Source organism: Triticum dicoccoides, chromosome 6B (genome assembly GCF_002162155.2).
Source record: "Triticum dicoccoides isolate Atlit2015 ecotype Zavitan chromosome 6B, WEW_v2.0, whole genome shotgun sequence".
In the NCBI taxonomy this organism is placed as follows: domain Eukaryota; kingdom Viridiplantae; phylum Streptophyta; class Magnoliopsida; order Poales; family Poaceae; genus Triticum; species Triticum dicoccoides.
The window spans coordinates 555856273-555870589 of record NC_041391.1 but is presented as its reverse complement, the minus strand read 5'-3'; positions in this window follow the sequence as shown (position 1 = coordinate 555870589).

The following is a 14317-nucleotide window of genomic DNA, read 5'->3' as shown; positions in this document are numbered from 1 at the left end:
ATAGCCAATGTTACATGGCTTGAGGGCGCCTTCGTGGAGACCATCAAAGGGTGGCAATCGGGGTGGTTCTCTATCACCGAGCCGCGTGACCCTAAATGGGTAGCGGCCCCCGAATTCCGATCTGGCATCCCCACACGGCTCACATCTTGGAAGGAGACAGGCCTGTCATGGGGTAGTTTGACAAAGGTGACCGGACTTCAAACCTGCGTCAAAGATCTGATAGATAGAAAGGTCAAACTTGTCACCGTAGTCCAGGTCTTGCTTTTCCGCCGGATCCTCCCATGTCAACGACGGGCCTTTAATCTGTGGGAATTCGACCCGGCTCAGCACCAAACTTTGTCCAGGCTCTTCGATACAAGGCATGAAGATGCCTGGAAGGTGCTTTTCAAGAGCTCCGAGGTCCACCCTCCCATCACCGAGGATCGCGGATTCTGCGCGAAGCACCAAGCTAGTGCAGTAAGCTTAATTTTCCCATTACGGGGTATTTGTTTTTCATAGATTTGATTCTATGCGGGATCTAAACTCCCATCCCTTTAACAGGACTGGCAGAAGAAGGCCGGACAGATCAACTGTCCGGCTCCTTTGCGCAAGACCCAGGGGACGCTCGTTTAACGAAGCTACTGGTTCCGGCACCTCACGTGGTGCCGGAGAAGAAGGCCAAGAAGAAGGCCACGGGGACTCGAAAGAGCTCCCGGCGCCTAGTGGTGTCGGATTCATCGCCTGACAACCCCGAAGCGCCCTCCGCCTCTGAAGACGAGGAGGAAGAGGAAGCCTCTCCCCCTCCATCGGGGGAGGGAAGAAAAGGAAGGCCGCCCCAACTGGGGAGGCCGGAGGGTCCAAGAAGGGGAGGACCCTTCTACCGAACTACGCTTCCGATGCTGAAGACGGCGGGGAGGAATGGCCATCCAGGGTCAAGCCCCTGGCAAAATCGTAAGTATCCGGACATCCGAATAACTTATGGCGCTCCTCTATTATATGGTACCTTCTGACGCCGAATTCAATCATGCAGTCTGCCCAAGGCTCAGCTCGGCGATTCGTCGAGTGGCTCCCTGGATTCGTCGGACGTGAATAGTGCTTCACTTCCGACGGCCTCCTCCCCGCTCCCTGCGGACGACGCCGAGGTGGAGTCCCAAAAGGGACTAGACCAGGAGGAGGTGGTCCTAGAGGCGCCGCAAGGCGACCTCCCGGATTCTAGGCCCGAAGGGGGTAAAACCCCAGAGGGCTCTAAGTTCGGCCCTGTGCCGGACTCCGTACCGGAACCTTCAGTGGTTCCGGAGTCCTGCAGGCAGCCCCTTCATAAGAAGGGCAAGACTGCAACGCCAGCGGCCTCCGTCCAACCGGGGGCGCCGAATAGCTTGCTGGAGGCGCTTGACGGCGCCTCCATCGATGAGGCGCACCGCACTGTTATGAGTGCGGTGATCCAGAAAGTTCAGTCCGCCACGAGCGGGCTGACTGAAGCCTGTACCAGCCTGCTAACAGGCTTTGAGGTAAGTTTTCCAGATATGTAAGAATATTGCCGCATAGACAATAGCCCCTGATGCTCAGTTTGGTGTTCGGAAAGAAAAGCCAAGCTGAGGATCTTAAAAGATATACGCAGGAGTCTAACATAAATATGTCAATATAGGAATGCAGGCTGCGCTGCTGACCTCTGCCGCACTGACTGCGGAGGTCAATGCATTGAAGGAGAGCCTCGAGCGGTCCGAGAACGAGCTCGGGCTTGCTAAGAAGCAGCTCGAGGACAAGGAAGGTATGTAATTGAAGGAAATATGCCCTAGAGGCAATAATAAAATTATTATTTATTTCCTCATATCATGATAAATGTTTATTATTCATGCTAGAATTGTATTAACCGGAAACATGATACATGTGTGAATACATGGACAAACATAAAGTCACTAGTATGCCTCTACTTGACTAGCTCATTAATCAAAGATGGTTATGTTTCCTAACCATAGACATGTGTTGTCATTTGATTAATGGGATCACATCATTAGGATAATGATGTGATTAACATGACCCATTCCGTTAGCCTAGCACTTGATCGTTTAGTATATTGCTATTGCTTTCTTCATGACTTATACAAAGTTCCTGCAACTATGAGATTGTGCAACTGCCGTTTACCGGAAGAACACTTTGTGTGCTACCAAACGTCACAACGTAACTGGGTGATTATAAAGGTGCTCTACAGGTGTTTCCGAAGGTACATGTTGAGTTGGCATAATTCGAGATTAGGTTTTGTCACTCCGATTGGCGGAGAGGTATCTCTGGGCCCTCTCGGTAATACTCATCACCTAAGCCTTGCAAGCATTGTAACTAATGAGTTAGTTATAAGATGATGTGTTACAGAACGAGTAAAGAGACTTCCGGTAACGAGATTGAACTAGGTATTGGATACCGACGATCAAATCTCGGGCAAGTAACATACCGATGACAAAGGGAACAACATATGTTGTTATGCGGTTTGACTGATAAAGATCTTCATAGAATATGTAGGAACCAATATGGGCATCCAGGTCCCGCTATTGGTTATTGACCGAGAATGGTTCTAGGTCATGTCTACATATTTCTCGAACCCGTAGGGTCCGCACGCTTACCGTTACGATGACAGTTTTATTATGAGTTTATAAGTTTTGATGTACCGAAGTTTGTTCGGAGTCCCGGATGTGATCACCGACATGACGAGGAGTCTCGAAATGGTCGAGACATAAAGATTGATATATTGGAAGCCTATGTTTGGACATCGGAAAGGTTCCGGGTGAAATCGGGATTTTATCGGAACACCGGGGGGTTACCGGAACCCTCCCGGGGGTTAATGGGCCTTAGTGGGCCATGAGGGAGAAGAGGAGGGCCGGCTAGGGCAGGCCGCGCGCCCCCTCCCCCCCTAGTCCGAATAGGACAAGGAAGGGGGGGGGGCGGCGCCCCCCTTTCCTCTTTCCCCTCCCCCCTTTCCTTCTCCACCAAGGCAAGAGGGGGGAGTCCTACTCCCGGTGGGAGTAGGACTCCTCCAGGTGCACCCCAAGGGGGCCGGCCGCACCTCTCCCTCCCTCCTTTATATACAGGGGCAGGGGGGCACCCCATAACAGACAAGTTGATCTACGGATCATTCCTTAGCCGTGTGCGGTGCCCCCCTCCACCATATTCCACCTCGGTCATATCGTCGCGGAGTTTAGGCGAAGCCCTGCGCCGGTAGAACATCATCATCGTCACCACGCCGTCGTGCTGACGGAACTCTTCCCCGAAGCTTTGCTGGATCGGAGCCCGGGGATCGTCATCGAGCTGAATGTGTGCTGAACTCGGAGGTGCCGTACGTTTGGTGCTTGGATCGGTCGGATCGTGAAGACGTACGACTACATCAACCGCGTTGTCATAACGCTTCCGCTTACGGTCTACGAGGGTACGTGGACGAACACTTTCCCCTCTCGTTGCTATGCCATCACCATGATCTTGCGTGTGCGTAGGAAATTTTTTGAAATTACTACGTTCCCCAACAGTGGCATCCGAGCCTGGTTTTATGCATAGATGTCATATGCACGAGTAGAACACAAGTGAGTTGTGGGCGATATAAGTCATACTTCTTACCAGCATGTCATACTTTGGTTCGGCGGTATTGTGAGATGAAGCGGCCCGGACCGACATTACGCGTACGCTTACGCGAGACTGGTTTCACCGCTACGAGCACTCATTGCTTAAAGGTGACCAGTGGGTGTCTGTCTCTCTCACTTTAGCTGAATCGAGTGTGGCTACGCCCGGTCCTTGCGAAGGTTAAAACAGCACAAAATTGACAAACTATCGTTGTGGTTTTTGATGCGTAGGTAAGAACGGTTCTTGCTAAGCCCGTAGTAGCCACGTAAAACTTGCAACAACAAAGTAGAAGACGTCTAACTTGTTTTTGCAGGGCATGTTGTGATGTGATATGGTCAAGACGTGATGCTATATTTTATTGTATGAGATGATCATGTTTTGTAACCGAAGTTATCGGCAACTGGCAGGAGCCATATGGTTGTCGCTTTATTGTATGAAATGCAAACGCCCTGTAATTGCTTTACTTTATCACTAAGCGGTAGCGATAGTCGTAGAAGCAATAGATGGCGTAACGACAACGATGCTACGATGGAGATCAAGGTGTCGCGCCAGTGACGATGGTGATCACGACGGTGCTTCGGAGATGGAGATCGCAAGCACAAGAAGATGATGGCCATATCATATCACTTATATTGATTGCATGTGATGTTTATCCTTTATGCCTCTTATCTTGCTTTGATTGACGGTAGCATTTTAAGATGATCTCTCACTAAAATTATCAAGAAGTGTTCTCCCTGAGTATGCACCGTTGCCAAAGTTTGTCGTGCCCAGACACCACGTGATGATCGGGTGTGATAAGCTCTACGTCCATCTACAACGGGTGCAAGACAGTTTTGCACACGTGGAATACTCAGGTTAAACTTGATGAGCCTAGCATATGCAGATATGGCCTCGGAACACGGAGACCGAAAGGTCGAGCATGAATCATATAGTAGATATGATCAACATAGTGATGTTCACCATTGAAAACTACTCCATCTCACGTGATGATCGGTTATGGTTTAGTTTATTTGGATCACGTGATCACTTAGATGACTAGAGAGATGTCTGTCTAAGTGGGAGTTCTTAAGTAATATGATTAATTGAACCTAAATTTGTCATGAACTTAGTACCTGATAGTATTTTGCTTGTCTATGTTTGTTTGTAGATAGATGGCTCGGGCTGTTGTTCCGTTGAATTTTAATGCGTTCCTTGAGAAAGCAAAGTTGAAAGATGATGGTAGCAATTACACGGACTGGGTCCATAACCTGAGGATTATCCTCATTGCTGCACAGAAAAGTTACGTCCTGGAAGCACCGCTGGGTGCCAGGCCTGCTGCTGATGCAACTGACGACATTAAGAACGTCTGGCAGAGCAAAGCTGATGACTACTCTATAGTTCAGTGTGCCATGCTTTACGGCTTAGAACCGGGTCTTCAACGACGTTTTGAACGTCATGGAGCATATGAGATGTTCCAGGAGTTGAAGTTAATATTTCAAGCAAATGCCTGGATTGAGAGATATGAAGTCTCCAATAAGTTCTACAGCAGCAAGATGGAGGAGAATTGTTCTGTTAGTGAGCATATACTCAAAATGTCTGGGTATAATAATTACTTGATTCAACTGGGAGTTAATCTTCCGGATGATAGCTTCATTGACAGAATTCTCCAATCACTGCCACCAAGCTACAAGAGCTTTGTGATGAACTATAATATGCATGGGATGAACAAGACTATTCCCGAGCTCTTCGCAATGCTAAAAGTTGCGGAGGTAGAAATCAAGAAGGAGCATCAAGTGTTGATGGTCAACAAGACCACTAGTTTCAAGAAAAGGGCAAAGGGAAGAGGAAGGGGAACTTCAAGAAGAACAGCAAGCAAGTTGCTGCTCAAGAGAAGAAACCCAAGTCTGGACCTAAGCCTGAAACTGAGTGCTTCTACTGCAAGCAGACTGGTCACTGGAAGCGGAACTGCCCCAAGTATTTGGCAGATAAGAAGGATGGCAAAGTGAACAAAGGTATATGTGATATACATGTTTTTGATGTGTACCTAACTAGAGCTCGTAGTAGCACCTGGGTATTTGATACTGGTTTTGTTGCTAATATTTGCAACTCGAAACAGGGACTACGGAATAAGCGAGCACTGGCCAAGGATGAGGTGATGATGCGCGTGGGAAACGGTTCCAAAGTCGATGTGATCGCGGTCGGCACGCTACCTCTACATCTACCTTCGGGATTAGTTTTAGACCTGAATAATTGTTATTTGGTGCCAGCATTGAGCATGAACATTATATCTGGATCTTGTTTGATGCGAGACGGTTATTCATTTAAATCAGAGAATAATGGTTGTTCTATTTATATGAGTAATATCTTTTATGGTCATGCACCCTTGAAGAGTGGTCTATTTTTATTAAATCTCGATAGTAGTGATACACATATTCATAGTGTTGAAACCAAAAGATGCAGAGTTAATAATGATAGTGCAACTTATTTGTGGCACTGCCGTTTGGGTCATATCGGTGTAAAGCGCATGAAGAAACTCCATACTGATGGACTTTTGGAATCACTTGATTATGAATCACTTGGTACTTGCGAACCGTGCCTTATGGGCAAGATGACTAAAACACCATTCTCCGGAACTATGGAGCGAGCAACTGATTTGTTGGAAATCATACATATTGATGTTTGTGGCCCAATGAATGTTGAGGCTCGCGGCGGGTATCGTTATTTTCTCACATTCACAGATGATTTGAGCAGATATGGGTATATCTACTTGATGAAACACAAGTATGAAACATTTGAAAAGTTCAAAGAATTTCAGAGTGAAGTGGAAAATCATCGTAACAAGAAAATAAAGTTTCTACGATCTGATCGTGGAGGAGAATATTTGAGTTATGAGTTTGGCCTACACTTGAAACAATGTGGAATAGTTTCGCAGCTCACGCCACCTAGAACACCACAATGAAATGGTGTGTCCGAACGTCGTAATCGTACTTTACTGGATATGGTGCGATCTATGATGTCTCTTACTGATTTACCGCTATCATTTTGGGGTTATGCTTTAGAGACGGCCGCATTCACGTTAAATAGGGCACCATCAAAATCCGTTGAGACGACGCCTTATGAACTGTGGTTTGGCAAGAAACCAAAGTTGTCGTTTCTTAAAGTTTGGGGCTGCGATGCTTATGTGAAGAAACTTCAACCAGATAAGCTCGAACCTAAATCGGAGAAATGTGTCTTCATAGGATACCCAAAAGAGACTATTGGGTACACCTTCTATCACAGATCCGAAGGCAAGACATCCGTTGCTAAGAATGGATCCTTTCTAGAGAAGGAGTTTCTCTCGAAAGAAGTGAGTGGGAGGAAAGTAGAACTTGATGAGATAACTGTATCTACTCCCTTATTGGAAAGTAGTTCATCACGACAACCGATTTCTGTGACAACTACACCAATTAGTGAGGAAGCTAATGATAATGATCATGAAACTTTAGATCAAGTTTCTACTGAACCTCGTAGGTCTACCAGAGTAAGATCCGCACCAGAGTGGTACGGTAATCCTATTCTGTAAGTCATGTTACTTGACCATGATGAACCTACGAACTATGAGGAAGCGATGATGAGCCCGGATTCCGCAAAATGGCTAGAAGCCATGAAATCTGAGATGGGATCCATGTATGAAAACAAAGTATGGACTTTGGTTGACTTGCCCGATGATCAGGAAGCCATTGAGAATAAATGGATCTTTAAGAAGAAGACTGACGCTGATGGTAATATAACTGTCTATAAAGCTCGACTTGTTGCAAAAGGTTTTCGACAAGTTCAAGGGGTTGACTACGATGAGACTTTCTCACCCGTAGCGATGCTTAAGTCTGTCCGAATCATGTTAGCTATTGCTGCATTTCATGATTATGAAATTTGGCAAATGGATGTCAAGATTGCATTCTTGAATGGATTTCTAGAAGAAGAGTTGTATATGATGCAGCCGGAAGGTTTTGTTGATCCAAAAGGTGCTGACAAAGTGTGCAAGCTCCAGCGTTCCATTTATGGACTGGTGCAAGCATCTCGGAGTTGGAATAAATGCTTTGATAGTGTGATCAAAGCATATGGTTTATACAGACTTTTGGAGAAGCCTGTATTTACAAGAAAGTGAGTGGGAGCTCTGTAGCATTTCTAATTTTATATGTAGATGACATATTATTAATTGGAAATGATATAGAATTTCTGGATAGCATAAAAGGATACTTGAATAAAAGTTTTTCAATGAAAGACCTCGGTGAAGCTGCTTACATATTGGGCATCAAGATCTATAGAGATAGATCAAGACGCTTAATAGGACTTTCACAAATCACATACCTTGACAAAATTTTGAAAAAGTTCAAAATGGATCAGGAAAAGAAAGGATTCTTGCCTGTGCTACAAGGTGTGAAGTTGAGTCAAACTCAATGCCCGACCACAGCAGAAGATAGAGAGAAAATGAAAAATGTTCCCTATGCTTCAGCCATAGGCTCTATCATGTATGCAATGCTGTGTACCAGACCTAACGTATGCTTAGCAATAAGCTTGGCAGGAAGGTACCAAAGTAATCCAGGAGTGGATCACTGGACAGCGGTCAAGAACATCCTGAAATACCTGAAAAGGACTAAGGATATGTTTCTCGTATATGGAGGTGACAAAGAGCTAGTCGTAAACGGTTATGTCGATGCAAGCTTTGACACTGATCCGGACGATTCTAAATCGCAAACCGGGTACGTGTTTTTATTAAACGGTGGAGCTATAAGTTGGTGCAGTTCTAAACAAAGCGTCGTAGCGGGATCTACATGTGAAGAGGAGTACATAGCTGCTTCGGAAGCAGCAAATGAAGGAGTCTGGATGAAAGAGTTCATTTCCGATCTAAGTGTCATACCTAGTGCACCGGGACCAATGAAGATCTTCTGTGACAATACTGGTGCAATTGCCTTGGCAAAGGAATCCAGATTTCACAAGAGGACCAAGCACATCAAGAGACGCTTCAATTCCATTCGGGAGCAAGTCCAAGTGGGAGACATAGAGATTTGCAAGATACATACGGATCTGAATGTTGCAGACCCGTTGACTAAGCCTCTCTCACGAGCAAAACATGATCAGCACCAAGACTCCATGGGTGTTAGAATCATTACTATGTAATCTAGATTATTGACTCTAGTGCAAGTGGGAGACTGAAGGAAATATGCCCTAGAGGCAATAATCAAGTTATTATTTATTTCCTCATATCATGATAAATGTTTATTATTCATGCTAGAATTGTATTAACCGGAAACATGATACATGTGTGAATACATATACAAACATAAAGTCACTAGTATGCCTCTAGTTGACTAGCTCATTAATCAAAGATGGTTATGTTTCCTAACCATAGACATGTGTTGTCATTTGATTAATGGGATCACATCATTAGGATAACGATGTGATTAACATGACCCATTCTGTTAGCCTAGCACTTGATCAGTTAGTATATTGCTATTGCTTTCTTCATGACTTATACAAAGTTCCTGCAACTATGAGATTGTGCAACTCCCGTTTACCGCAAGAACACTTTGTGTGCTACCAAACGTCACAACGTAACTGGGTGATTATAAAGGTTCTCTACAGGTGTTTCCGAAGGTACATGTTGAGTTGGCATAATTCAAGATTAGGTTTTGTCACTCCGATTGGCGGAGAGGTATCTCTGGGCCCTCTCGGTAATACTCATCACCTAAGCCTTGCAAGCATTGTAACTAATGAGTTAGTTATAAGATGATGTGTTACAGAACGAGTAAAGAGACTTGCCGGTAACGAGATTGAACTAGGTATTGGATACCGACGATCAAATCTCGGGCAAGTAACATACCGATGACAAAGAGAACAACGTATGTTGTTATGCGGTTTGACCGATAAAGATCTTCATAGAATATGTCGGAACCAATATGGGAATCCAGGTCCCGCTATTGGTTATTGACCGAGAATGGTTCTAGGTCATGTCTACATAGTTCTCGAACCCGTAGGGTCCGCACGCTTAACGTTACGATGACAGTTTTATTATGAGTTTATAAGTTTTGATGTACCAAAGTTTGTTCAGAGTCCCGGATGTGATCACGGACATGACGAGGAGTCTCGACATGGTCGAGACATAAAGATTGATATATTGGAAGCCTATGTTTGGACATCGGAAAGGTTCCGGGTGAAATCGGGATTTTACCGGAACACCGGGGGGTTACCGGAAACCTCCTGGGGGTTAATGGGCCTTAGTGGGCCATGAGGGAGAAGAGGAGGGCCGGCCAGGGCAGGCCGCGCGCCCCCTCCCCCCCTAGTCCGAATAGGACAAGGAAGGGGGGGCAGTGCCCCCCTTTCCTCTTTCCCCTCCCCTTTTCCTTCTCCACCAAGGCAAGAGGGGGGAGTCCTACTCCCGGTGGGAGTAGGACTCCTCCAGGCGCACCCCAAGGGGGCCGGCCGCACCTCCCCCTCCCTCCTTTATATACGGGGGCAGGGGGGCACCCCATAACAGACAAGTTGATCTACAGATCATTCCTTAGCCGTGTGTGGTGCCCCCCTCCACCATATTCCACCTCGGTCATATCGTCGCGGAGTTTAGGCGAAGCCCTGCGCCGGTAGAACCTCATCATCGTCACCATGCCGTCGTGCTGACGGAACTCTTCCCCGAAGCTTTGCTGGATCGGAGCCTGGGGATCGTCATCGAGTTGAACGTGTGCTGAACTCGGAGGTGCCGTACGTTCGGTGCTTGGATTGGTCGGATCGTGAAGACGTACGACTACATCAACCGCGTTGTCATAACGCTTCCGCTTACGGTCTACGAGGGTACGTGGACGAACACTCTCCCCTCTCGTTGCTATGCCATCACCATGATCTTGCGTGTGCGTAGGAAATTTTTTGAAATTACTACGTTCCCCAACAGTAATACCTTATTAAAATAATACCTTATGGAAAGGATTTGGTTGCAAAAAATGACAGGAATAACGTGGGTATTGCAGGAGCCACGAACGAGGTGGTGACCCTGAAGGAAGCGGTGTCCAAGGCCGAAAACAGTGCGGCCTTGGAGCGCACCGAGCGAGAGAAGCAGGAGGCGCGGGTGGCGGAGGTGCGGCAAGAGCTCCAGGCTCTCGTGGAAAAACACGAGAGTTTGGAGCGTGACTCGAAGACTCAAGAGTCCGAGCTTGCCTTGACTCTTGAGAGTGCCAAAGCCACTAAAGCCGAAGCCCAGAAGGCCCTCCAGGAGATCAAGGCGATAAAGAAGATAGCGGCGGGTAAGGCATTCTTTATGCAAAGCAAGCATATAAAAGTGAATTATCTGTTACTTACCCGAATCCAGACCTCTCCAGGAGCGTTCGCCGATCTGCCCCATAGTGTGTCTGATGCTGCCGCGTTCTACCGAGCCGAGGAGGGGAGCTCGACGGAAAAAGTGTTCTGGTCTCAATATGCTGAGGCCGGACATCCGGTGCCCCTGAGCGACTAGCTGAAGCAGCTGGTCGAGCTCCACAAGATGGTTGAACAGGCCATGAAGGGCCTCATAGTTCGGCTGTGGCCTAAGGAAGTCGTGCCTGGGAGCTACTTTGGTCTGGTGCGGCGGCTGGTGGACGCCTGTCCATGGATTGAAGTCATCAAGAACTCCGCCTGCATTGAAGGTGCCCATCGGGACCTTGCCCGTGCTAAAGTGCACTATGGCAAGATGGACGCTGAGAAGCTTGTGACGGACGCGCCACCGCTGGGCAAGGAGTATCTCAAGCTCGAGATGTACTATAAGGGCGTCCTGAAGGGTGCCGGCATTATAGCGGGTGAATGCTCCAAAGATGTAATTTTTGAGTAGACTCGCATTTGTTATCCTGTACGCTGAAAACTTTGTTCATATGCGCTAAGCAACGCTTGTTAATTTACAATATTACCTTCTGTGCGTCCGTTTATCGAATCTGAGAGATGCAAGTCATCGGCTTCTACCCCCATGCCACGAGTGCTGGGTGTTCGGGATAAACCTGAGCGCTCTTGTTCCCATTCTTGGGTCCATCTAGGGAGGCGCTCAGCACAACGAACAAGGCCATCGGACTTATAATGCTTTATCACTCTCACTTAGCCATAGAATTCTATAATTTTAAATTTCGGCGAAGCCCCTAGTATTCGGAAGACCGAGTTCGGGGCGCTATCCACGCCTAGGCCAGATAAATCTGGCTCCTCGCTCTAAGCGGCATAAGTCTTTAGGGACTCGAAAAACCTCGTGAACAGCGACCGATCTCTCGCACTATCATGATGGTCAGTTTTAGCTTTCTCTACTGAGGTGTTAACCCAGCTCAACTGGGGCACAATCGCAGTAGTTCTCCTAGTGCTACCTTAGCCAACATTGCGGAACGTAAGGTACCAAAACATGGGAGCCGGGCAAACCCAACTATTGACCCAAGACATGATTCGGAGCCGATGCATATAATGCTATAAGTTCGGGGTGCCGCACTCGTGAGAGTGTTCGGTCTTATCACACCATGTTTTGGCGTACTTAAGCCCCTGGTGTATTTGACCGTACCAAGTTGTACGGGTGCAACATGTCATAGATGAACATTTATAAAAAAACGGAATGCAATAATAAGCAGAAGCTATGTATTGTTTATTCAAAAGGTACTGCAATGAAAGCAGAACGATACAAATAGTGCGATAAACAAGGGATGGGACTATTTAACATGTCCCCCTCCAAGGGTAAGCTACGGGATGGTATCTAAAACAGGTATACTGCTCGTAATAGAGACCACCTGGACACTCGACGTAGTTTTTCTGCTTCCCTGGCTGTTGCATCGTGAGTTCGGCGTTTCTGCTGCCGAACCGGGCTTCTGGAAAATGGAGTCCTGTGAATAAGAAGAAAAAAAAAAGAAGAAATGGCACAATGGGAGCCCCTTGTGCGGTTGAGCCGCATTCTGGGCATGTCGTGGTCGTGCCCCTTCCCCTATGCCCATGGTATCTCCATAGCGTAGTTATGTACGCGTGGTACTGGTCTCGTGGTTTTGCGAGGGCTGGGGTTGGGGCCACATTGCTACGCGTGCTCGGAACATGCCAGGCAGTCTTGTTGTAGGTTACTTCGGGCGCGCTTGATGGTGTCCGGACATTTAGTAGTCGGACTCGAGAGTTGCCTTAATAGGCTGCTTTGTACTTCCGCCGCGAGGGCCGCCGTGTGCTCCTCCATCCGGAGAGAGCATTCAGTGTTTCCATTAACCGTGATTACTCCTCGAGGGCCTGGCATCTTGAGCTTGAGGTATGCGTAGTGCGGCACCGCATTGAACTTTGCAAATGCGGTTCGTCCGAGCAGTGCGTGATAGCCGCTGCGGAACGGGACTATGTCGAAGATTAATTCCTCGCTTCAGAAGTTATCTGGGGATCCGAAGACCACTTCAAGTGTAATTGAGCCTGTACAATTGGCCTCTACACTTGGTATGACGCCTTTAAAGGTCGTTTTTGTGGGTTTAATCCTTGAGGGGTCTATGCCCATTTTGTGCACTGTATCCTGGTAAAGAAGGTTCAGGCGGCTGCCGCCGTCCATCAGGACTCTAGTGAGGTGAAATCCGTCAATGATTGGGTCAAGAACCAATGCGGCGAATCCGCCATGGCGGATGCTAGTGGGGTGGTCCCTTCGATCAAAAGTGATCGGGCAGGAGGACCACAGGTTGAACTTTGGGGTGACTGGCTCCATCGCGTATACGTCCCCTAGTGCATGCTTCCGCTCCCTTTTGGGTATGTGGGTTGCGTATATCATGTTCACTGTCCGCACTTGTGGGGGAAAGCCCTTCTGTCCTCTATTGTTCGGCGGCCGGGGCTCCTCCTCGTCATCGCTACGCAGCCCCTTGTCGTTGTGTTTGGCACTTAACTTGCCTGCCTGCTTAAATACCCAACAATCCCTGTAGGTGTGGTTGGCTGGTCTTTCGGGGGTGCCATGTATCTGGCACAAGCGATCGAGTATGCGGTCCAAATTGGACGAGCCCTGAGTATTTCTTTTGAACGGCTTTTTCCGCTGACCGGGTTTAGAGCCTCTGAATCCGGCATTGACTACCGTATCTTCAGTATTATCGTTGTTAATGCGGCGTTTGTGCTTGTTGCGATGCGACCTGCCATTGCTGTCCTTGGTATCTGAACTACCAGGGTTTTTGGTCAGGTTGTTACTGCGAGCTAGCCAGTTGTCCTCTCCCGCTCAGAAGCGGGTCATGAGTGATGTGAGGGCTGCCATGGATTTCGGCTTTTCCTGTCCTAGGTGCCGGGCAAGCCACTCGTCGTGGATGTTATGTTTGAAGGCTGTGAGGGCCTCTGCATCCGGACAGTCAACGATTTGATTTTTCTTGGTTAATAACCGTGTCCAGAATTGTCTGGCCGATTCATCTGGGTGCTGAATTATGTGGCTTAGGTCATCAGCGTCTGGTGGTCGCACATATGTGCCCTGGAAGTTATCAAGGAATGCGGCTTCCAGGTCTTCCCAACAACCAATTGACTCTGTTGGCAAGCTGTTGAGCCAATGCCGAGCTGGTCCTTTAAGCTTGAGTGGGAGGTATTTGATGGCGTGTAGATCATCACCGCGGGCCATGTGGATGTGAAGGAGATAGTCCTCGATCCAAACCGCAGGATCTGTTGTGCCATCGTATGATTCAATGTTTACGGGTTTGAAACTCTCAGGGATTTAATGATCCATTACTTCGTCTGTGAAGCATAGTGGGTGTGCGGCGCCTCTATATTGGGCTATATCACGACGCAGCTCAAATGAGCTTTGTCT